This window comes from Pseudophryne corroboree, unplaced genomic scaffold (assembly GCF_028390025.1).
Source record: "Pseudophryne corroboree isolate aPseCor3 unplaced genomic scaffold, aPseCor3.hap2 scaffold_1310, whole genome shotgun sequence".
In the NCBI taxonomy this organism is placed as follows: domain Eukaryota; kingdom Metazoa; phylum Chordata; class Amphibia; order Anura; family Myobatrachidae; genus Pseudophryne; species Pseudophryne corroboree.
In genome coordinates, this window is record NW_026967936.1 from 81,710 (window position 1) to 106,410 (window position 24,701).

Genomic DNA, 24,701 nt, shown 5'->3' on the forward strand with positions numbered 1-24,701 from the left:
GACAGAAGTTGATTTCAGAGCATAATTTTTGAACAGTAGCTTCAACCGTTTTGTGGCATATGAGAAATTCCCTAGGCCCCGGACCTGTCGATTTTGGTCAAAAATGAAAATTTCAAAAGTTCCCCAATTTCTGCTTTAAAGTTTAGGAACTATCCCAAAATATACAGATGTAGCCAACTTTATCTTGACTGTTTCTCCGCCGAGACGGGCGTCTAGCCACGCTAATGCGATAGCTGAGTTTCATCACAGGCAGGCGCGTTGAGACGATCTAGATACTCATCATGCATTACACATCTCCACCACTGTGTCGCTAATGCTCCACTAATCCAGTACTTTCGATCGTACAGTATAGCGGCGGATTGATCTACAGCTCTGGCAATACTGTAGGCGTAACGGGAGGCGGTGGAAAAAGTATGGAGTATTGTACAGTACAGTATGTGTATGGAGACGCAACTACAGTAATTGTGTAAAAGGAAGAATGTACAGTACAATGCATAAACACCGTGCTTTTAAAATATATGAGCGTCTGAGTTCGCTAATGCATAATGGGAATGGAGGACTAGCAGGAGGCGGAGGAAAACACCGTGCTTTACAAATGCGAGCGTCCGAGTCCTCTAAGGCATAAACCAACAGCAATGGGGCGGGGGCCGGGCGCTGTTTGCAGTACTTTCACACATGAAATTGGAAATCTCTCATGAGGCGTCGTGGGCTAGTGGTGAAGGCTCCCACCTCCCTCGCTGGGAGTCCAGGGTTCGAGACCTGATGTGCTTTCTTTCTTTTTTTTTTTTTTTTTCTGTAATAATGCACTGTATTATTTTATTTACATTGTAAGACAGTCAATGGAAGGATGCACACAGGTTTCACATAAATCAAAGTACATCTGCAGGAGCGATTCTTTACGCTAAATGCACCTAAACAGCGGGAATGAAATGAGTGTATTCTGACGCTACCAACTGAGCAAAACAGTACTGTAGATCTTCAGCGTTTGTGTATTGCACAGGACCTGAATTTCCTCCCTGTGCAGGCCCCCAGGGGGGAAGGGCGATGGGGGTAGGGGGGAGACGATGGAAAATACTGTGCCTTTGAAATGCAATTACAGTACATGAGCGTCCGAGTACACTACGGCATACTGTAAACCAACACCAATGGGAAGGAAGTGCCAACCTTATTTTTAATGTGTTCCCGTGACATTCACTTTAAAAAAAAAAAATTCTCTCCAATACAGTACATCCAATGGAAGGATGCACACAGGTTTCACATAAATCAAAGTACATCTGCAGGAGCGATTCTTTACGCTAAATGCAACCTACAGTACGGTACTGTAAGTGAGCAAAATAGTACTACAGTGGGCGTTTGTGTATTGCACATGACCTGCATTCCCTCCCTGTCTACTGCATGATCTGTGCAGGCTCCCATGGGGGAAGGGCAACAGGCTAGCAGGAGGCAGAGGAAAACACCGTGCTTTACAAATGCGAGCGTCCGAGTCCTCTAAGGCATAAACCAACAGCAATGGGGCGGGGGCCGGGCGCTGTTTGCAGTACTTTCACACATGAAATTGGAAATCTCTCATGAGGCGTCGTGGGCTAGGGGTGAAGGCTCCCACCTCCCTCGCTGGGAGTCCAGGGTTCGAGACCTGATGTGCTTTCTTTCTTTTTTTTTTTTTTTTCTGTAATAATGCACTGTATTATTTTATTTACATTGTAAGACAGTCAATGGAAGGATGCACACAGGTTTCACATAAATCAAAGTACATCTGCAGGAGCGATTCTTTACGCTAAATGCACCTAAACAGCGGGAATGAAATGAGTGTATTCTGACGCTACCAACTGAGCAAAACAGTACTGTAGATCTTCAGCGTTTGTGTATTGCACAGGACCTGAATTTCCTCCCTGTGCAGGCCCCCAGGGGGGAAGGGCGATGGGGGTAGGGGGGAGACGATGGAAAATACTGTGCCTTTGAAATGCAATTACAGTACATGAGCGTCCGAGTACACTACGGCATACTGTAAACCAACACCAATGGGAAGGAAGTGCCAACCTTATTTTTAATGTGTTCCCGTGACATTCACTTTAAAAAAAAAAAAATTCTCTCCAATACAGTACATCCAATGGAAGGATGCACACAGGTTTCACATAAATCAAAGTACATCTGCAGGAGCGATTCTTTACGCTAAATGCAACCTACAGTACGGTACTGTAAGTGAGCAAAATAGTACTACAGTGGGCGTTTGTGTATTGCACATGACCTGCATTCCCTCCCTGTCTACTGCATGATCTGTGCAGGCTCCCATGGGGGAAGGGCAACAGGCTAGCAGGAGGCGGAGGAAAACACCGTGCTTTACAAATGCGAGCGTCCGAGTCCTCTAAGGCATAAACCAACAGCAATGGGGCGGGGGCCGGGCGCTGTTTGCAGTACTTTCACACATGAAATTGGAAATCTCTCATGAGGCGTCGTGGGCTAGGGGTGAAGGCTCCCACCTCCCTCGCTGGGAGTCCAGGGTTCGAGACCTGATGTGCTTTCTTTCTTTTTTTTTTTTTTTTCTGTAATAATGCACTGTATTATTTTATTTACATTGTAAGACAGTCAATGGAAGGATGCACACAGGTTTCACATAAATCAAAGTACATCTGCAGGAGCGATTCTTTACGCTAAATGCACCTAAACAGCGGGAATGAAATGAGTGTATTCTGACGCTACCAACTGAGCAAAACAGTACTGTAGATCTTCAGCGTTTGTGTATTGCACAGGACCTGAATTTCCTCCCTGTGCAGGCCCCCAGGGGGGAAGGGCGATGGGGGTAGGGGGGAGACGATGGAAAATACTGTGCCTTTGAAATGCAATTACAGTACATGAGCGTCCGAGTACACTACGGCATACTGTAAACCAACACCAATGGGAAGGAAGTGCCAACCTTATTTTTAATGTGTTCCCGTGACATTCACTTTAAAAAAAAAAAAATTCTCTCCAATACAGTACATCCAATGGAAGGATGCACACAGGTTTCACATAAATCAAAGTACATCTGCAGGAGCGATTCTTTACGCTAAATGCAACCTACAGTACGGTACTGTAAGTGAGCAAAATAGTACTACAGTGGGCGTTTGTGTATTGCACATGACCTGCATTCCCTCCCTGTCTACTGCATGATCTGTGCAGGCTCCCATGGGGGAAGGGCAACAGGCTAGCAGGAGGCGGAGGAAAACACCGTGCTTTACAAATGCGAGCGTCCGAGTCCTCTAAGGCATAAACCAACAGCAATGGGGCGGGGGCCGGGCGCTGTTTGCAGTACTTTCACACATGAAATTGGAAATCTCTCATGAGGCGTCGTGGGCTAGGGGTGAAGGCTCCCACCTCCCTCGCTGGGAGTCCAGGGTTCGAGACCTGATGTGCTTTCTTTCTTTTTTTTTTTTTTTTCTGTAATAATGCACTGTATTATTTTATTTACATTGTAAGACAGTCAATGGAAGGATGCACACAGGTTTCACATAAATCAAAGTACATCTGCAGGAGCGATTCTTTACGCTAAATGCACCTAAACAGCGGGAATGAAATGAGTGTATTCTGACGGACTGTGCATCTTCGGTATTTGTGTATTGCATAAGACCTGTGAAGGCTCCCAGGAGGGAAGGGCGTAGGGCAAGACAGTGGAAAATACTGTGGTCAAAGAAAGGGCATATTTAAAACTAAGGGAAACTGTCACAAAGTACAGTAACTACAGTACTGTACGTTGAATGCCTGGACCGCATGACGTCTGAGACGCACGACGTCTGAGGCGCACGACGTCTGAGACGCTCATTGAGCATAAGGACGGTTATGGCTGCTGCACGGGACCGTCCCTATGCTCTTGGTGAGCTGCGTCTCCTCGTTCGCTGGCGGGACAGAACTCTCGCCAGCAACGAGGAGAAAGTGAGGGCATACCGGAGGGCCAGCAGGGACATCCTCCGGAAGTATAACAGGAGGAGAACGGTGAGGTCTCTCCAGAGGAGGTGGAGTGACCTCGTGAGGCGGACCCCACGACGCCTGCAGGCCATAAGGGATTGTAAGTACAGTACATTACTGTAGATAACTGTACTTTAAGTTACTGTAGTTACAGGTACAGTACATTATAGCAGGGGCTGCTGTAGCAGCAGGTATCCGGTCTATACAGCACTGTACAGTATTTGTGGTAAACAAATGGTTAAACAAGGACCAAACATTAACCCGGGTCAAAAGGTCAATTTGTTTTTTTGCGTCGACCTAGATGGTGCGGCTTTTGAAATTGGTTGACACCAGTTACTGTAGGTTGACATGGTCGTTAAGTTGACATGGAAAAAGATCGACATGCGTTTTACAAAAACAATTGTTATTTTTTTAAACTTGTGTATATACAGTAGTTCTTTACAATCCAGGTGGTCTACGATTGTGCAGTGTACAGTATCATGCAGTGTACAGTATATGCAATGTATCACAGTGTATCGTGCTGCGTAATTGCAGCGTGTCATGCAGTGTACATTCAGAATATGGTATTGTGCAGTGATTGTAATACATAGTGAATCACATCGTGCAGCAGAGCCGGCCTTAGGCATAGGCAAACTACAGTAGGCAAATGCCTAGGGCATTTGCTATGCTTAGGGGCACCAGCAGCTTCTGCTGATTAAAATGATATGCGGCATGCCTATATTTTGCGTGACTGCGGCTGTATCTGTACCTGGCTAGGGCCAGCACTGTCGTGCAGTGTACTGTATACACATGTGGTAATTGCAGTTTTTTGTGTAGTGTACATTGTATCATATTTTGCAGGGAAATGTGCAGTTTGTCATATCACGCAGTCGTGCAGTGCATTGTGTGGTTTAATTGCAGTGTGCCGAAATTTGTGTTTCAGATAGTACAGTGTTCTAAGGGATGTTACTTTGGCAGAAATTATTCTAAGGGATGTTACAGTGGCCTAATGTGTTCTGACGTGCATTACTCTTGCATAAGGTTCATGACTGGCAGATCTCTACTTTGTGACGTAATGTGGATATACTACTGCACTACTGTGACGTACAGTAACGTGAATAAGGTGCTCTACTGTGTGACACAACGTGAATCAAGGACAGTACTGTGACGTGAATACGGTGCTCTACTGTGTGACACAACGTGAATCAAGGACAGTACTGTGACGTGAATAAGGTGCTCTACTGTGTGACACAACGTGAATCAAGGACAGTACTGTGACGTGAATACGGTGCTCTACTGTGTGACACAACGGGAATCAAGGACAGTAATGTGACGTGAATAAACTGCACTACTGTGACATGACGTGAATAAGATGAATTCAGGTGAGTACTGCATCATCTGTCATGAAATCAATTTGTAATGTATGTACAGTAATGAACAGTACTGAGATGGTTAAGGGTGGGAGGGCTGCATGCTGATGTGTGTCATAATGTTTATAAGGGCAATGCTTATGTGTGTTACAATGTCTATAAAGGTAGTGTTCTGTCTAATACCCTGGACCTACTGTACTGTAGCGATACTGTAAGTGTACTGTATGTCACATTTAGAAATGTGCCCCTTAAGTTTTGAAGACAGTACAGTACACTATGCCCTCCTGAGTGATTAGGTGCAGGGTACTAGAATGAACAATTCCATTTATTGTGATGTCATAAAGATGCTGTCAATGTTGAATTTCATTGGCTGTACAGTATGCTGCCATTATACTGTATATATATTTTTACAGGGCTGGTAGCACGACGTCACAGGAGGCGGGACAGGCGCCGCCAAGCTGGTAAGTATTGTCAAATACAGTAGTGTACAGTACATAGTGATTTCTATAGTCCCAACCCCCTGTCCTGACCATCACAGATAACTCGCTGCAATCCGTTAATGTTAAGAATGTCTGTTTACAAAACTAAATGTAAATATTAAACACAAAGTATAAATAACATTGTAGATAGCTGAATACCCGTGCTTCGCTACGGGATGAGGATGGTAAATTCCAGTGATAGTTGTTTGTTAATTTACGTTTGTTGGCGATCTAGTATATAGTACTGTATACTTTAAGCATACTGTATCTTGCTTCTCTGATGCAGATTGTTTATTGGCCGGACCCCTTTTTGGTCCTGGATACTGTGCAGTACATGTTTCAAATTGACAGCTTCACTTACAGTACTGTTATTTTTTTTCCCACAGTACCACCACCACCACCACCTGCTGCGCTGCCAGGTATTGTGTAACGAGAATTCTGGTGCTACTGTCATCGTTGTTACACTACTGTACATGTGTCCTGGATACTGTGCAGTACATGTTTCAAATTGACAGCTTCACTTACAGTACTGTTATTTTTTTTCCCACAGTACCACCACCACCACCACCACCACCACCACCACCTGCTGCGCTGCCAGGTATTGTGTAACGAGAATTCTGGTGTGACTGTCATCGTTACACTACTGTACATGTGTCCTGGATACTGTACAGTACATGTTTCAAATTGACAGCTTCACTTACAGTACTGTTATTTTTTTTCCCACAGTACCACCACCACCACCACCACCTGCTGCGCTGCCAGGTATTGTGTAACGAGAATTCTGGTGCTACTGTCATCGTTGTTACACTACTGTACATGTGTCCTGGATACTGTGCAGTACATGTTTCAAATTGACAGCTTCACTTACAGTACTGTTATTTTTTTTCCCACAGTACCACCACCACCACCACCTGCTGCGCTGCCAGGTATTGTGTAACGAGAATTCTGGTGCTACTGTCATCGTTGTTACACTACTGTACATGTGTCCTGGATACTGTGCAGTACATGTTTCAAATTGACAGCTTCACTTACAGTACTGTTATTTTTTTTCCCACAGTACCACCACCACCACCACCACCACCACCTGCTGCGCTGCCAGGTATTGTGTAACGAGAATTCTGGTGTGACTGTCATCGTTACACTACTGTACATGTGTCCTGGATACTGTACAGTACATGTTTCAAATTGACAGCTTCACTTACAGTACTGTTATTTTTTTTCCCACAGTACCACCACCACCACCACCACCTGCTGCGCTGCCAGGTATTGTGTAACGAGAATTCTGGTGCTACTGTCATCGTTGTTACACTACTGTACATGTGTCCTGGATACTGTGCAGTACATGTTTCAAATTGACAGCTTCACTTACAGTACTGTTATTTTTTTTCCCACAGTACCACCACCACCACCACCTGCTGCGCTGCCAGGTATTGTGTAACGAGAATTCTGGTGCTACTGTCATCGTTGTTACACTACTGTACATGTGTCCTGGATACTGTGCAGTACATGTTTCAAATTGACAGCTTCACTTACAGTACTGTTATTTTTATTCCCACAGTACCACCACCACCACCACCACCACCACCACCACCTGCTGCGCTGCCAGGTATTGTGTAACGAGAATTCTGGTGTGACTGTCATCGTTACACTACTGTACATGTGTCCTGGATACTGTACAGTACATGTTTCAAATTGACAGCTTCACTTACAGTACTGTTATTTTTTTTCCCACAGTACCAACACCACCACCACCACCACCTGCTGCTGCATCCGAGAGCTCCGGAAGTGGTAATAATTACTTTTTGTTACAGACACACTAGTTTCCTACAGTATTACTGTAATTTTTGTATTTTACAATACTTGTCATCTTTTACACACAGACCGCCTCGTAATTGATACAGAGGAGGAGCTCATTCCCATTGATTCGGGGGAAGAGGAGCCAGATTATAGTAAGTACAGTAGGATTTTCTCAAGCCCATTCTTAAAAGTATTGACCAAGTCCACTTTTATTACTTTTCAGGCAGGGAATTCCAAACATGTACTGTACAGTATTTCCCTCACTGTGAAGACCCCTTTTCGCCTCTGTGCGAAATCGCCTCTACTTCAACAAGAGTTACTGTGCACGTGTCCTCTGTGTCCATCTTATCAAAAACCGTTCCTGTGTATTGTCCCCTTACTGTATACAGTATATTTGTAAAGGTTAATCATGTCCCCTCTTAATCTCCTCTTTTCCAATGTAAACATGCCTAGCCTGCCTTTCCTTGTATTCCATCTTCTCAATCCACTTCATCGGTGGGGTCCCTTGGAATCACCATGCCTGTCACAAGCATACCTTTTTTTACCCACCTGACACTGGGCCTGGACACTAGTGTACTATTACTATACTTTTTACTGTATACTGTATCTTATAATATTCTTCTCTTTTACCCACAGACGACGAGCCAGAATACATTTTTGGTAAATATACTGTACAGTAGCAATAGTTGGTACTGTAATTACAGTATTTTTTTTTCTCCAACATTATTTTAAGTCAAACTGATATGACTAACTGTACTGTATTTTATCTTTTTACAGTCCGTCGCCAACCAGTGGAGGAGACACCTGGTAATAAAATAGAAATACATAATGCACTGTACTGTATTCTAACTTACTGTAACATGTATAACACTGAGCTGATCATCTTCACACCCTCTGACATAACCTTACAGTACAAACTGTACTTTCTCTCCTTTTTCACCCTCTTCACTCCACAAATGCATGCTGCGTTTCCTGACTACTGATATAATAGTGTGTAGAGCGTAGCGAGGCACCGTGCCCACCGCGTGGCGAGCGAAGCAAGCATGCAAGGGGCTGCTTTCCGCTCGCCGCCCATGTCGGGATTGTGTGGTCGGGATTCCGGCGTCTGTATTTTGACTGCCGGGATCCCGTCCAGCGGGATTACGTACTGATCTCCAGTCTGAGCCTGCCCTAGGCATAGGCATACTTGCCAAATGCCCAGGGGCACAAGCAGCTTCTGCTGATTAATATGATATGCAGCATGCCTACAGTATATTCTGTGCATACAAAATGCATTACTAATGTGCAGCATTATGTGTATACAGTACTTTGTTGTGTAACATATACTGTAGCAAGGGCACTACTGTGTGGTCTAATGTGAACAAAGAGCAATATGATGTGATGCAATGTGAATAAGTGGGAATACTTTGAGGAGTAATGTGGTACTATCATATGATGTAACGAGAAAAAGAGACACTATTGCATGATATGTTGTGAATAAAGTTGCAGTACTGTGTGGCGTCATTTCAGATTGGGGAATTACTGTGTGGCCTTGCCCCTTCCCAGCAAGAACATGCACCGTTTTGGGATGCACACCGAATGTGCACACTGTTGCTATTTTAAACATACAGTACAGTAAGTTGGAGGAGCACCAAAATGAGGACTGCTATGGTTGAGGGGTGATGGTGCTGGGAAAGGGGTACAGGCTCAGAGGCGGAAATAGCATCTGTGCAAGGGGGCAGCATCCAAAAACTTGACTAGGGAATCATATTATTTATGGCTGGCTATGGATAGTACTCCCTACAACACCACCTACAGTACTGTAACCCTCTTTTTTCTGAAGCGGTCATGAAATGTCATGACTGCTAATACATACAGTAAATGTCTACAGTATTTGTACTGTGGTGTTTAATTCCTTTGACAATTTGTTTATGACCTATTGAAGCTAAACTCTTGTACAGTACTTTATATTTTGAATACCAGCAATACAGTATAATACTGTACCTACAGTATACAGTAATAATTGTTTACTATTTGAATGTGACTAAATGTTTTTTTTTCTCCAATATAGTGCCAATTATTTATGGGGGCCCCAGACAGGGGCAAGATAGGTGGGCTGGCCCAGAAGCGGGCAGGCAGCAGCCCACTTATACAAGAGGTAAACTAAAGCAATGTTTAAATTACCTCGACAGCGTACAGTAGTGTTTGATTTACTGTACTGACAATACAGTACTGTACATTGTACAGTAAATAACAATATTGTCTAATATAGAGTAAAGTACTGTATTGCCATTACTACACTGTAAAGTATTCAGTATTTGTTTTGTAATACTGTCCTTTTTTTCCCACAGAACAGTTGCAGCGTGCCATCCAGCTCCTGCGGGTGGTGGTCCACCTCCTAGTGGACCACTTTTTTAATTTGTTATTGCGATTAATTTAATTTTATTTAATAAAAATTTTTGTTCTTGTACTCCATTGTATAGTATCTTTTTCTACTGTATAAGATAGGCATACTGTACACCATACAATTATCTGGCAGATAATCTGCAAGATCTGGCTGTTTGTAATGAAATTCTCTCCTAATTTAGCTGTGGTGTACAGTACCTCCTGAGTGTGCTGGGGTGCTTTCTGGACAGTTTGGGGTGATTTGGAGCAAGTTTGGTCGGCCATCTGGCCGACATGTGCTGTCGACTGTTTGGCAAACATGTGTTTTCACTCCAGCATGTGTGTGTCAGGCATTTTGTGTGTGTCAGGCATTTTGTGTGTGTCAGGCATTTTGTGTGTGTCAGGCATTTTGTGTGTGTCAGGCATTTTGTGTGTGTCAGGCATTTTGTGTGTGTCAGGCATTGCTGTGTGGTTCCACAAATGTTAGCGTGTCAAAGTGCTGACCACTGACACCACTATTTCACTTTGTACCGCATGCCTTTTGTGGAACCACACAGCCCAGCATGACTTATTGCTGGGCTGTGTGGTTCCACAAATTTTCTTGGAAAACAAATGAACATGAGTGTCTTTACTTTAATACTTTTTTTTTTTTTTTCCCCACAGATATCTATATACACAAGAAAAGAATGTAACGAAGAACAAACTACTTTTTTGTTTTAATTAACTTTCAAACTTTATTTAAAAAAAAACACCTTTTTTTTCTTCAATAAACTTTTAAAAATAGAAGTTTCCTGTGGTTTTTATTAAAATATGAAATGCAAGATGCCTAACCAAGTTGTTTTACATACAGTATACCACTCTTAATTGAATTCCCATCATACAGTAGTACTAATTTATACAGTACAGGAAGTTGGGAATACAAACATTGGAAACCACGTCATGTTTATTTTAAGAAACACTTTATTTACGGACAAAATCATTTGGAACATGTAACATCACACATACTGTACTGTATTGTAATAAAGCCAACATCACACATACTGTACGGTACTTTAATCAAAAGGTAACAGCACAAATACAGTAACAATATCAACTTTAACATTTTTATAATTTATTTTTTTGTGGTGGTGGTGCGGGGTAATGGTTTTTGTACTTTATTTTTAGGTTTTGCTTTTTTGAATTATTTTTCGTTTTTGTCTTTTGCTTTTTAACACTGTCGCATACGGACACCAGAATAGAGGACTGACAACAGCAGCCCCTGGATGGAAACGCAGCCCAAGGCCCCAGATGGACACAGCACAATGGACTCGGCTGCTACTGGATAGATACAGCAGCGCCCAAAAAATCAACAGGAATAAAAGGGGCAACTTGTAACAGGCCCTTACATTACCAGGAATGTGGTGAGCCAAGTTCATGCACTCCCCTTTGAGTAACCGAGCTGCTCCAAGTGGATTCAGCACAGTGCATGCAGCCCCAGAAAATGTACAGGTCATACAGGTACATTGACACAATTTTTTAGCTTCAGCTGTGTGAAGCTGATGTGCTGAAGCTAGGAGGTAGGTAATGATCTGGTTTCATCATAGTCGAGCTTCCAAGTCATTTTCCTCTTCGTTCTCAGCACAGAGTTTATGGTATCCCTTATCTTCCTCTTTTCTGGATCACCAATCCTCACGCGGCGTTCACACCTAGCCATGATGTCATGTACCAGATTTTTGGGCAGCGGAAGTTTGCCCTTGGAACCATCAAAGTTCACACGATTGGCCCACGTCAAGTATTTGTCGTACCGTACATGGTGCTGGAACAGAGAATATGCATATTTCTGAATATGTCCATTTGAAGCTCTGTACAGATGGTCGTCCAGGGAAGTTGAGATGACAGCCAGGGCAATATTGTTCAGAGAGCCTCCGAATGTATTGCGAAGTGGCCTGTGAGCAGGTGTGCTGGTCATCATTGGTGTTCCTGGCAACAGCACACTTGAATCCAGGCCTCTGCGGTCGTCCAGCCCTCTGCGGTCGTCCAGGCCTCCTCTGCGGTCCTCCAGGCCTCCTCTGCGGTCCTCCAGGCCTCCTCTGCGGTCCTCCAGGCCTCCTCTGCGGTCCTCCAGGTCTCTTCTGCGGTCCTCCTGGTCTCTTCTGCGGTCCTCCAGGTCTCTTCTGCGGTCCTCCAGGCCTCCTCTGCGGTCGTCCAAGTCGCTGACTTCGTCCAGTCCGCTGCTGTGGTCCAGGCCTCTGCGGTCCTCCAGGCCTCCTCTGCGGTCCTCCAGGCCTCCTCTGCGGTCCTCCAGGTCTCTTCTGCGGTCCTCCAGGCCTCCTCTGCTGTCCTCCAGGTCTCTTCTGCGGTCCTCCAGGCCTCCTCTGCGGTCCTCCAGGCCTCCTCTGCGGTCCTCCAGGCCTCCTCTGCGGTCCTCCAGGCCTCCTCTGCTGTCCTCCAGGCCTCCTCTGCGGTCCTCCAGGCCTCCTCTGCGGTCCTCCAGGTCTCTTCTGCGGTCCTCCTGGTCTCTTCTGCGGTCCTCCAGGTCTCTTCTGCGGTCCTCCAGGCCTCCTCTGCGGTCGTCCAAGTCGCTGACTTCGTCCAGTCCGCTGCTGTGGTCCAGGCCTCTGCGGTCCTCCAGGCCTCCTCTGCGGTCCTCCAGGCCTCCTCTGCGGTCCTCCAGGCCTCCTCTGCGGTCCTCCAGGCCTCCTCTGCGGTCCTCCAGGTCTCTTCTGCGGTCCTCCAGGCCTCCTCTGCGGTCCTCCAGGCCTCCTCTGCGGTCCTCCAGGCCTCCTCTGCTGTCCTCCAGGTCTCTTCTGCGGTCCTCCAGGCCTCCTCTGCGGTCCTCCAGGCCTCCTCTGCGGTCCTCCATGTTTCCTCTGCGGTCCTCCAGGCCTCTGTGGTCGTCCAGGCCTCCTCTGCGGTCGCCCAAGTCGCTGACTTCGTCCAGTCCGCTGCTGTGGTCCAGGCCTCTGCGGTCCTCCAGGTCTCTTCTGCGGTCCTCCAGGCCTCCTCTGCGGTCCTCCAGGTCTCTTCTGCGGTCCTCCTGGTCTCTTCTGCGGTCCTCCAGGTCTCTTCTGCGGTCCTCCAGGCCTCCTCTGCGGTCGTCCAAGTCGCTGACTTCGTCCAGTCCGCTGCTGTGGTCCAGGCCTCTGCGGTCCTCCAGGCCTCCTCTGCGGTCCTCCAGGCCTCCTCTGCGGTCCTCCAGGCCTCCTCTGCGGTCCTCCAGGTCTCTTCTGCGGTCCTCCAGGCCTCCTCTGCTGTCCTCCAGGTCTCTTCTGCGGTCCTCCAGGCCTCCTCTGCGGTCCTCCAGGCCTCCTCTGCGGTCCTCCAGGCCTCCTCTGCGGTCCTCCAGGCCTCCTCTGCGGTCCTCCAGGCCTCCTCTGCTGTCCTCCAGGCCTCCTCTGCTGTCCTCCAGGCCTCCTCTGCGGTCCTCCAGGTCTCTTCTGCGGTCCTCCTGGTCTCTTCTGCGGTCCTCCAGGCCTCCTCTGCGGTCCTCCAGGCCTCCTCTGCGGTCCTCCAGGCCTCCTCTGCGGTCGTCCATGCCGCTGACTTCGTCAAGTCCGCTGCGGTCCTCCAGGCCTCCGCTGCGGTCCTCCAGGCCTCCTCTGCGGTCCTCCAGGCCTCCTCTGCGGTCCTCCAGGCCTCGGTCGTCCAGGCCGCTGACTTGAACCGCTTGGTGGTGTGTTGCAATGATGGTGCGGCAAACTCCAACTTGCCATTCTTCCCTCGTTTGTTCAATAACTTTCTTCATGGCTTCTACCATCTGTTCCTTTATGCCTTCTTTAAGGCCAGCCACATCGGTCTGCAGCTGATTGACCTGTCCACCAACTTCTGACTCCATATTGGTCACCTTACTGAGTAGCTCCTTTAGTAAAACAGGACAGGTACACTGGCAGTCCTGCACTTTGGTGTTCACATCTGTGAAATGCAACCTTCTTCGTGGTGAATGTGTCATGTCTTCTTGTCCAGGGGTGGCTACATGGTCCAAAAAAGAAGCTTCCTGATGCAGCGTGTTTGTCACGTCCTCTAGCACCGGTATTTCCAGATTCATTGGCTGAACACTGTGATCTGCAGGAGATGGAACAATTACATCATTTGCCACACCACATATCATCTCCAACGTATTATTCTTTGCCTTGGCATTTTTTCGTGGTTTCACCACATTTTCTTTCTGAGCCGCCTTGGCAGTTTTCTTCTTCTTTTGTGGGACTAATGCAGCAAGTTTCTGTGCCACTGATGGGTGGGTTTTGGCACTCCCGTAAAATCTGGTAGTCTGCATTCTTTGTCTTTTGTCTAAAAATATAAAAACCACAATAAGAAAACATGTAAAGCACAGCATGCTAAAAATAGCAAACAACTGTACATTTTCAAATAAAGTGCACAACAGTAAAGTGCAAATACTGTACAGTATTTGCCTTTTTTCCCTGTGCCTCCCAACAAGAACCTCTGCAGGAGGGACAGAATGCTCTGTTACGGACTTCAGTTTAAATATACAGTATGATTACCATCACCTGTGCGAACAACTATACTGTACAGTAGTTACTGTATTTGATAAGATAGGTGTTTCACCACAAGTGATAGCAATCATTCAGTACTACTGCACATACCTGTAGTACACCGGGATAAGCAAGGTCTATGTACATTACGTTATACCGAGCTGGATCGCTTAGCAACCTGACAAAATGGCCACCGACCGTGAACTCCCAGCACGTGGCAGCGCTTGGATATGGAGTGAGATACAGTATGGTACAGTCCAGGGGCAATGCTGAAGGAGCGTCACAATCCCCTAGCTCAATTACTAGAGCCATCTTAACAGCAGTGTGGGCCCCTGGACACAGCAATGCACTGGGGCCCCTACCCACTCACCAGCGGAAGGGGTGGGGGGAGCTATCAGCGGCAGCTTTGATGCTCCGCGGGGGATAGGGGGGGTTCTATCTTTCGCTCAGTATGTACAGTAGGACCTGGAGAAATAATTTCTGCTAATTATTCCTTTACTGCACAGATGGGGCAGGAAGGAGAACACTAAACTGTAGAAGGGGGCATTGTGCTGAATGAAGGGGCCCTGGTACATGACTTCCAGGGTGGTAGGGGGTGTTTAATACACAGGGGAGGAGTGGATAATGGAGTGGGCTTAATATTAGTGTTATGGACTGCAATTAGTTTCCTGTATGAAACAGATACAGTACAGTAAATAACCCTCCTTGGAAGTGCATGGGCCCTGTGAGACTTACAGTAGTGTACAGCATAAGGGTCGACTGACATGATGTACAAGCATTACATACAGTACATGTCAGTACTGTATGTAAATTCTTCAATTATTGCCTAACAACAATGCTGCTTACTGTATATTAAATACTGTAGGCCTAGAAATGTGCATCTCAATATAGTAGTTAAAAACACAGGGGCCTATGTGGATAAGCGAGTTCTATGCACACTAAAAATGGCCACCGACCGTGAACCCCCAGCACGTGGCAGCGCTCGGATATGTAGTGAGATACAGTATGGCATACATTTCACAGTTCAGGGGGCAATGCTGAAGGAGCGTCACAATCCCCTAGCTCAATTACATTGGGATAAGCGAGGTCTATGCACATTACGGTATACCGAGCTGGATCGCTTAGCAACCTGACAACATGGCCGCCGACCGTGAACTCCCAGCACGTGGCAGCGCTCGGATATGTAGTGAGAGATGGTATACATTTTAAAATACACCGGGATAAGTTGTACAGGCCATGGAGCAATGCACAGGGACATTCATCATTTACGTACAGTACTGTATACAAATAATTGTAAACCGTAAATGAAAGAATTACCGGTCAAATACTGTATGACGAAACTGTGTCAATGAGCTGGAACAGTATGGCCTGTGAAGAAGTTTTCGAAGGCAGAAACGGAGAGCAAATTATCAGGAGATTTCTGAAAGGTCGGAGAAGATCCACACAGCAAGTCTGCCTACGAGGAAACAGATTTGCAAAGTGGGTAGCGTAAAGCCTAACAACAATGCTGCTTACTGTATATTAAATACTGTAGGCCTAGAAATGTGCATCTCAATATAGTAGTTAAAAACACAGGGGCCTATGTGGATAAGCGAGTTCTATGCACACAAAAAATGGCCACCGACCGTGAACCCCCAGCACGTGGCAGCGCTTGGATATGTAGTGAGATACAGTATGGCATACATTTCACAGTTCAGGGGGCAATGCTGAAGGAGCGTCACAATCCTCTAGCTCAATTACATTGGGATAAGCGAGGTCTACTGTATGCACATTACGGTATACCGAGCTGGATCGCTTAGCAACCTGACAAAATGGCCGCCGACCGTGAACTCCCAGCACGTGGCAGCGCTCGGATATGTAGTGAGATACAATATGGCATACATTTCACAGTTCAGGGGGCAATGCTGAAGGAGCGTCACAATCCCCTAGCTCAATTACATTGGGATAAGCGAGGTCTATGCACATTACGGTATACCGAGCTGGATCGCTTAGCAACCTGACAAAATGGCCGCCGACCGTGAACTCCCAGCACGTGGCAGCGCTCGGATATGTAGTGAGATACTGTACAATATGGCATACATTTCACAGTTCAGGGGGCAATGCTGAAGGAGCGTCACAATCCCCTAGCTCAATTACATTGGGATAAGCGAGGTCTATGCACATTACGGTATACCGAGCTGGATCGCTTAGCAACCTGACAAAATGGCCGCCGACCGTGAACTCCCAGCACGTGGCAGCGCTCGGATATGTAGTGAGATACAGTATGGCATACATTTCACAGTTCAGGGGGCAATGCTGAAGGAGCGTCACAATCCCCTAGCTCAATTACATTGGGATAAGCGAGGTCTACTGTATGCACATTACGGTATACCGAGCTGGATCGCTTAGCAACCTGACAAAATGGCCGCCGACCGTGAACTCCCAGCACGTGGCAGCGCTCGGATATGTAGTGAGATACAATATGGCATACATTTCACAGTTCAGGGGGCAATGCTGAAGGAGCGTCACAATCCCCTAGCTCAATTACATTGGGATAAGCGAGGTCTACTGTATGCACATTACGGTATACCGAGCTGGATCGCTTAGCAACCTGACAAAATGGCCGCCGACCGTGAACTCCCAGCACGTGGCAGCGCTCGGATATGTAGTGAGATACAGTATGGCATACATTTCACAGTTCAGGGGGCAATGCTGAAGGAGCGTCACAATCCCCTAGCTCAATTACATTGGGATAAGCGAGGTCTATGCACATTACGGTATACCGAGCTGGATCGCTTAGCAACCTGACAAAATGGCCGCCGACCGTGAACTCCCAGCACGTGGCAGCGCTCGGATATGTAGTGAGAGATGGTATACATTTTAAAATACACCGGGATAAGTTGTACAGGCCATGGAGCAATGCACAGGGACATTCATCATTTACGTACAGTACTGTATATAAATAATTGTAAACCGTAAATGAAAGAATTACCGGTCAAATACTGTATGACGAAACTGTCAATGAGCTGGAACAGTATGGCCTGTGAAGAAGTTTTCGAAGGCAGAAACGGAGAGCAAATTATCAGGAGATTTCTGAAAGGTCGGAGAAGATCCACACAGCAAGTCTGCCTACGAGGAAACAAATTTGCAAAGTGGGTAGCGGGCGGTGACTGAGATGCTCTTTTATTCACATTCAAAAGTACCTGTACAGTATGCTCTGTGATTGGTGTAAGGATGAATGCGCCTATATTGGCACCAATCACAGCGGTAAGAATTCCTTTTGTGTGAATGTGAATAAAAGAGCGTCTCAGTCACCGCCCCGCTACCCACTTTGCAAAGCTGTTTCCTCGTAGGCAGACTTGCTGTGTGGATCTTCTCCGACCTTTCAGAAATCTCCTGATAATTTGCTCTCCGTTTCTGCCTTCGAAAACTTCTTCACAGGCCATACTGTTCCAGCTCATTGACACAGTTTCGTCATACAGTATTTGACCGGTAATTCTTTCATTTACGGTTTACAATTATTTATATACAGTACTGTACTGTACGTAAATGATGAATGTCCCTGTGCATTGCTCCATGGCCTGTACAACTTATCCCGGTGTATTTTAAAATGTATACCATCTCTCACTACATATCCGAGCGCTGCCACGTGCTGGGAGTTCACGGTCGGCGGCCATGTTGTCAGGTTGCTAAGCGATCCAGCTCGGTATACCGTAATGTGCATAGACCTCGCTTATCCCAATGTAATTGAGCTAGGGGATTGTGACGCTCCTTCAGCATTGCCCCCTGAACTGTGAAATGTATGCCATATTGTATCTCACTACATATCCGAGCGCTGCCACGTGCTGGGAGTTCACGGTCGGCGGCCATTTTGTCAGGTTGCTAAGCGATCCAGCTCGGTATACCGTAATGTGCATACAGTAGACCTCGCTTATCCCAATGTAATTGAGCTAGGGGATTGTGACGCTCCTTCAGCATTGCCCCCTGAACTGTGAAATGTATGCCATATTGTATCTCACTACATATCCGAGCGCTGCCACGTGCTGGGAGTTCACGGTCGGCGGCCATGTTGTCAGGTTGCTAAGCGATCCAGCTCGGTATACCGTAATGTGCATAGACCTCGCTTATCCCAATGTAATTGAGCTAGGGGATTGTGACGCTCCTTCAGCATTGCCCCCTGAACTGTGAAATGTATGCCATATTGTATCTCACTACATATCCGAGCGCTGCCACGTGCTGGGAGTTCACGGTCGGCGGCCATTTTGTCAGGTTGCTAAGCGATCCAGCTCGGTATACCGTAATGTGCATACAGTAGACCTCGCTTATCCCAATGTAATTGAGCTAGGGGATTGTGACGCTCCTTCAGCATTGCCCCCTGAACTGTGAAATGTATGCCATACTGTATCTCACTACATATCCGAGCGCTGCCACGTGCTGGGGGTTCACGGTCGGTGGCCATTTTTTGTGTGCATAGAACTCGCTTATCCACATAGGCCCCTGTGTTTTTAACTACTATATTGAGATGCACATTTCTAGGCCTACAGTATTTAATATACAGTAAGCAGCATTGTTGTTAGGCAATAATTGAAGAATTTACATACAGTACTGACATGTACTGTATGTAATGCTTGTACATCATGTCAGTCGACCCTTATGCTGTACACTACTGTAAGTCTCACAGGGCCCATGCACTTCCAAGGAGGGTTATTTACTGTACTGTATCTGTTTCATACAGGAAACTAATTGCAGTCCATAACACTGAAGTTGTATTTTCAGTACTGTACAGTATACAATACTTAAATTTGAACATCAGGTACTGGATAGTAAACATGTACAGTATTAACTTCTATCATAAAACTCTTATGCATTTTCAGATGTGTAAATTTTAGACTACAGTATTCACAAATGTTTTCTCTCCATACAGGAATTATAGTTGGACAACATGCCAGTAACTATCAACAAAACGATGAGCAAGATAATCGCCAACATGAAAAAAGAAAATAAAACCATCAAAGAGATCCATGCATGGCTCAAGGAAAGTGGCATTATAGTCACTTTAGAAACGGTGCGCTATCATGCATTCGAGAGAACAACGCCCAGATTTGTATTTCCTACAAAATGCACATGGTACGTACTGTACACTACTGTAATGTTTAAATGACTTGCTTTATACCATAAACAATTTTTTTGAAATAAAATTAAAACTTCATCAATTGTAACTGTGATTGTGCTGTTCATGAATTCATATTTTTCATACTGTATTGTACTGTAGGAGAGTGCAACAAATTGTGGAGGAACTAACTCGTGAGGATGATGAGCGTACTGCTCTGCAAATAAAACGAATTCTCCATTCCAAGTATGACCTGGACATATCGGCCACCAGCATCAGAAGGATGCGACGGAAAATGGGATGGACCTTTGGCGCAACAAGGTAAAATACTGAAAGCAGTATAAACCATACAGTAAATGCACTGTTAATAATCCCTTGATACGTGATATAATAATGCCATAAATCATTATACAGAGTGTGTACTTTATACTATATACAGTATGTGTGTGTGTATATACTGTATATACAGTATTCTATCCCAAAAGAGATACCTACTGTATAGGCACTCAGAGACAGCAATGAAGCATTGCCGGCTTATTGTGATGATTACATACTGTATACTGTGTGTGTGTGTTTGTGTGTATGTACAGTATGTATATATATATTACTCTGTATGTAACTTAATGTACTGTATGTACAGTTTAATGTATACAGTAGGTATATAATACAGTATACTGCACATACAGTCTACTGTATATACAGTAATCTGTAAATCTGTAATTTCATAACTGTATCTGATTTCATTATTTTTGGCTCTTCACAGGATATCTCCAATGATAAGAGATGTGAATAAAGAAAAGAGAGTGGAACAGGCACGGCGATGGATTGAGAGTGGTGAAACATTTGATGATGTCATTTTCACAGATGAATCGTCTGTTGCCCTTGAGCGGTTCTCCAGAATGTCATTCAGGAAACGTAACCATATCTCTTTAAAACCACGCCCAAAGCATCCATTGAAAATCCATGTATGGGGAGGCATATCACGATTAGGAGCTGGTCCCCTATTATTTTTCGAAGGTACAGTACAGTACTATACTTTATTCTGTGCCTGTGTTCTGTAAAAATACATGTTGTACTGTAGAGTACGTGTAACTGCACAATAAAAGGAGTTGCTTATTAATGAACAACATTTTTTGATTTCTGTAGGAATCATGGATAAGAAATATTTCCAAGAAACAATAGTAGAGAAATGTATGGTGCCATTTGTGAATAAATATTACCCAACTCACCATAGGATATTCCAAGACAATGATCCTAAACACTCCGCCTCAGCCAAATTTATGGAAGAGAAAGGTATGAATTGGGAACGCACACCACCAGAGTGAGTATTCTTTCAACAGTGTACAAGTAAAATTTTGGATAGCACTCTAGTACTGTAAAAAAAAATTTTGTTTAATAAACAGTACAATATTGTATGTTTAATTTTCTCTATTTACTGTAATGTACTGTAATTAATTTTTTCTATACGCTTTTTTTTTTTTTTTAATTAGATCACCAGACATGAACCCAATCGAATTAGTGTGGGCTCAATTGAAGAGGTACGTTAGGAGTGTTGCAAAGCCAACAACAAAACAGCAACTGGTGGATGGGATAAAGAAATTTTGGCTAGAAGTACTCACACCTGAACATTGTAATAATTATATAAATCACCTGTATAAAGTATTACCTGTTGTAGTTGAAAGAAATGGTCAAGCCACAAATATGTAGTTCTGTATTTTCTGTTTAAAATTTTAAATTGGTGCATTATTAAAAAAAATGATAAAATTGCCTTTGTCTGATTATTGCATAAACTAATGTAGAATATTATACAGTAGTAATGTTATTGATGTGTACTGTATGAACAGTTATTTTCAGTTTTATAAGTCCTGAATAAGAGTACTGTACATTTTGATCAGTGCAGTACATGGAATCGGATGTTGTAATACTTTATTTTTACATTAATATTGATGTTTTTCCAATAAATATTCAATTTTACAGTATGGTACGGTACAGTACATGAGGGTACCTGTACAGTATGATACGTCATTATGGGGGAGAAATACTGTATCCACTAAATGTACAGTAAAATGTTTTTTTCTTATTACAAACACACAAATGCATCTCAGATGGAAATATGCTATACACAGCAGACAGCTTATGGTGACAGAACTTCCCTACTGTATCCCCACCCATAGTCGTGGTATATTTTAGATTGCCTAATGAGACACTCCTGCAGCATTGCCAATGATTCATGTAAAACCTGTGTGCAAACAGTATCTGTATTGAATGCAAAGTACAGTAAGAGTACAGTATACAGTATTATCAGAGCCAAACCTGACCAACATGATGCCCTAGGCTAGATTTTGGCTGATGCCCTCTTGCACAGATGCTACGTAGTTCCGCCTCTAACCCTGCACCCCTTTCCCAGCACCATCACCCATTTTGGCGCTCCTACCCCCTATAATCTAAATAAGAACAATGTGCACATTTAGTGCCAGCCCAAAACAGTGTACAGTATGTTCTTGCTGGGAAGGGGCATGGTAACACAATAATACCCGAAGATGAAATGACACAACACAGTACTGCAACTTTATTCACATTATATCATGCAGTGGTGTCTCTTATTCTCATGACATCATATCATAGTACCACATTACTCCTAACAGTAATGCCCCTTATTCACATTACACCCCACCACATTCATCTTTATTTACATTAGACCACAGGTTCTCAAACTCAGTCCTCAGGACCCCACACAGTGCAGGTTTTGCAGGTCTCACAGAATCACAAGTGAAAAAATTAGCTCCACCTACTGTATGGACCTTCTAAAATGTGTCAGTTAGTAATGAATACATCTGTGCACTTGCTGGTTTACCTGCAAAACATGCACTGTGTGGGGTCCTGAGGACCAAGTTTGAGAACCACTGCATTAGACCATGCAGTAGTGCCCTTTCCTTATGTTACACCAGAAAATATTGTAGTACACCTTATACACATACAGTACAGTAATGCCACACATTAGTAATGCATTTCATATTTAAATTTTCTGATTTAATTTCATAGAGCCGCAGTCACTCACAGAATATAGGCATGTACTGTAGCATCTCATTTTATTCTGCAGAAGCTGATTATTCCCGTTTGGCTAGTTTGCCGCCTCTGTACAGTACAGTATATCACAATAGAAAAAAGTTATAGTGTCAGTGAAAAAAGCACCTCATGACAGATACTGTACACAAGCTCATGTCTAAATACTGTATACTGTAAGCAGTGACATTAAGGGGTACAGTACTGTATATGCAATTGCAGTCGAATTCCGGAAGGAATACGGAAAAAATGGACACGGGATCCCCCATCTTTTTAGAACCAGCACCGGGCTTTGCGCCTGGTCCTGGTGCAAAAAATAAGGGGGACAAAAAAAGCGTAGGGGTTCCCCATATTTTTTGAATCAGCACTGGGCTCCACTAGCTGGACAGATAATGCACAGCCGGGGGAGACTTTTATACAGGTCCCTGCGGCCATGGAATTAAATACCCAACTAGTCACACCTGGCCGGAGTACCCTGGAGGAGTGGGGGCCCCTTAAATCAAGGGGACCCCCCTCCAGCCACTCGATTATCTCTATCACCCCTGTGTATTGTAGCTAGGGGATTGTGACGCTCCTTCAGCATTGCCCCGTAGCCTGCAAAATCTGTGCTGTTATTTGCTCCATAGCTGAGTGCCTCCTAGGAGCTACTGTAGGAGTCACAGGCGGTAGCCATTTCAATTGAGTCTGCCCTGCTATAGAATTGTACAGGTATGTGTACATTACCGTACGGTGCATAGAACCTTTACAGTAGAAACTCTCCTGCAGCTTTGGCCTGCTTTACTGTATGTACTGTAAAACTTGTGTTTTGTCAGTTTGCTATGCGACCGAGCCCGGTGTAACGTACTGTACAGTACTGTAATGTGCATAGACCTCGCTTACAGTATCTCTGTGTATTTTGGCTAGGGGATTGTGACGCTCCTTCAGCATCGCCCCGTAGCCTGCACAGCTTATGCCATTTCTCATTCCATACCCAACTGCTGCCTGCCACGAGGTGGGGGTTCAGGAGGTGGGGGTTCATGGGTAGTGGTCGTTTTGACAGTGTGCTATGCGATTGAGTCCGGTGTACCGTAATACTGTATGCAATCCTACAGTAGCTTATCCCTCCCCTGTGTATTTTGGCTAGGGGATTGTGACGCTCCTTCAGCATAGCCCCATAACCTGCACAAGGGTTCAGGGGCGGCGGCCATTTTGCCAGTGTGCTACAGTATGTCATCGAGTCCGGTGTACCATAATATGCATACTGTGTATTTTAGCTAGGGGATTGTGACGCTCATTCAGCATTGCCCCATAGTCTGTACAATCTGGACTATTACTTGCTCCGTAGCCTAGGGCCTCTGTGGGGCAAGGAGTCATAGGTGGTAGCCATTTCTATTCAGTCTGCCCAGCTACAGAATTGTATGTGTACTGTGTACGGAGCATAGTACCTTAACCTGCATAGAACCTGCAGATTATGGTACACCGGACTCGATCGCATAGAACCGCTCATGCAGCTACTGTATGCCCTGGTTTGCAGTATGTGAATAAAAAAAATAATAAAGTGTCTGAAAAAAACTACAGTAACATGCATTCGTACAGTACTTAAGGAATCGAACCCTGGACTCTGAGTATAGGAAGCGAAACACTTCACCACTTCGCCGCAGACAAATGTATAAATCCGTTGGTTTTGATTATGCTGTAATGGCTACGGGATTAGGACGATAACACTGTAGAAAATTCCTAATCTTGAGAGGCAATAGTGAACTTGTAACACACATCCATTTGCGACAGTGTACACTACTGGTTTTACAGTACTGTGTTTTGTCTGCGGGACTTGCACGCTCACATACAGTATTCATAAAGTATTGTAGATGGATCATATACTGTATGCTGTACTACTGTATTTGCGTCGGTGTCGTACTGTATATACTGTACAGTACTGTATTAAATAATGCAGCGTAATGAGTACAGTATTTGCTGTATGCAGCGTAATGAGACGCCTTAGTAAAGTACAGTAGTCCTTATTATGTATGTCAGTATTGTATTTTACGGGAGACCACACGCATGCGCAGTGGTGATTGTAAAAAGCGACATCTGGTGGCTGATCGCAGGTATTACACGTAAAGGTAACGCCAAACGTCAAATGTCTGTCTCCGTGCGATTAGATAGCCTCTCT

General features: G+C 44.9%; 1 long non-coding RNA gene across 1 annotated transcript; it reads left to right on the plus strand.

Moving 5' to 3' along the window:
* Window positions 1–9,619: 9,619 nt before the first annotated feature.
* Window positions 9,620–10,013, plus strand: LOC134994384 (uncharacterized). Its single transcript, XR_010197438.1, has 2 exons — window positions 9,620–9,701; window positions 9,895–10,013. It is a non-coding gene; the product is annotated as an uncharacterized LOC134994384 (long non-coding RNA).
* Window positions 10,014–24,701: the final 14,688 nt, after the last annotated feature.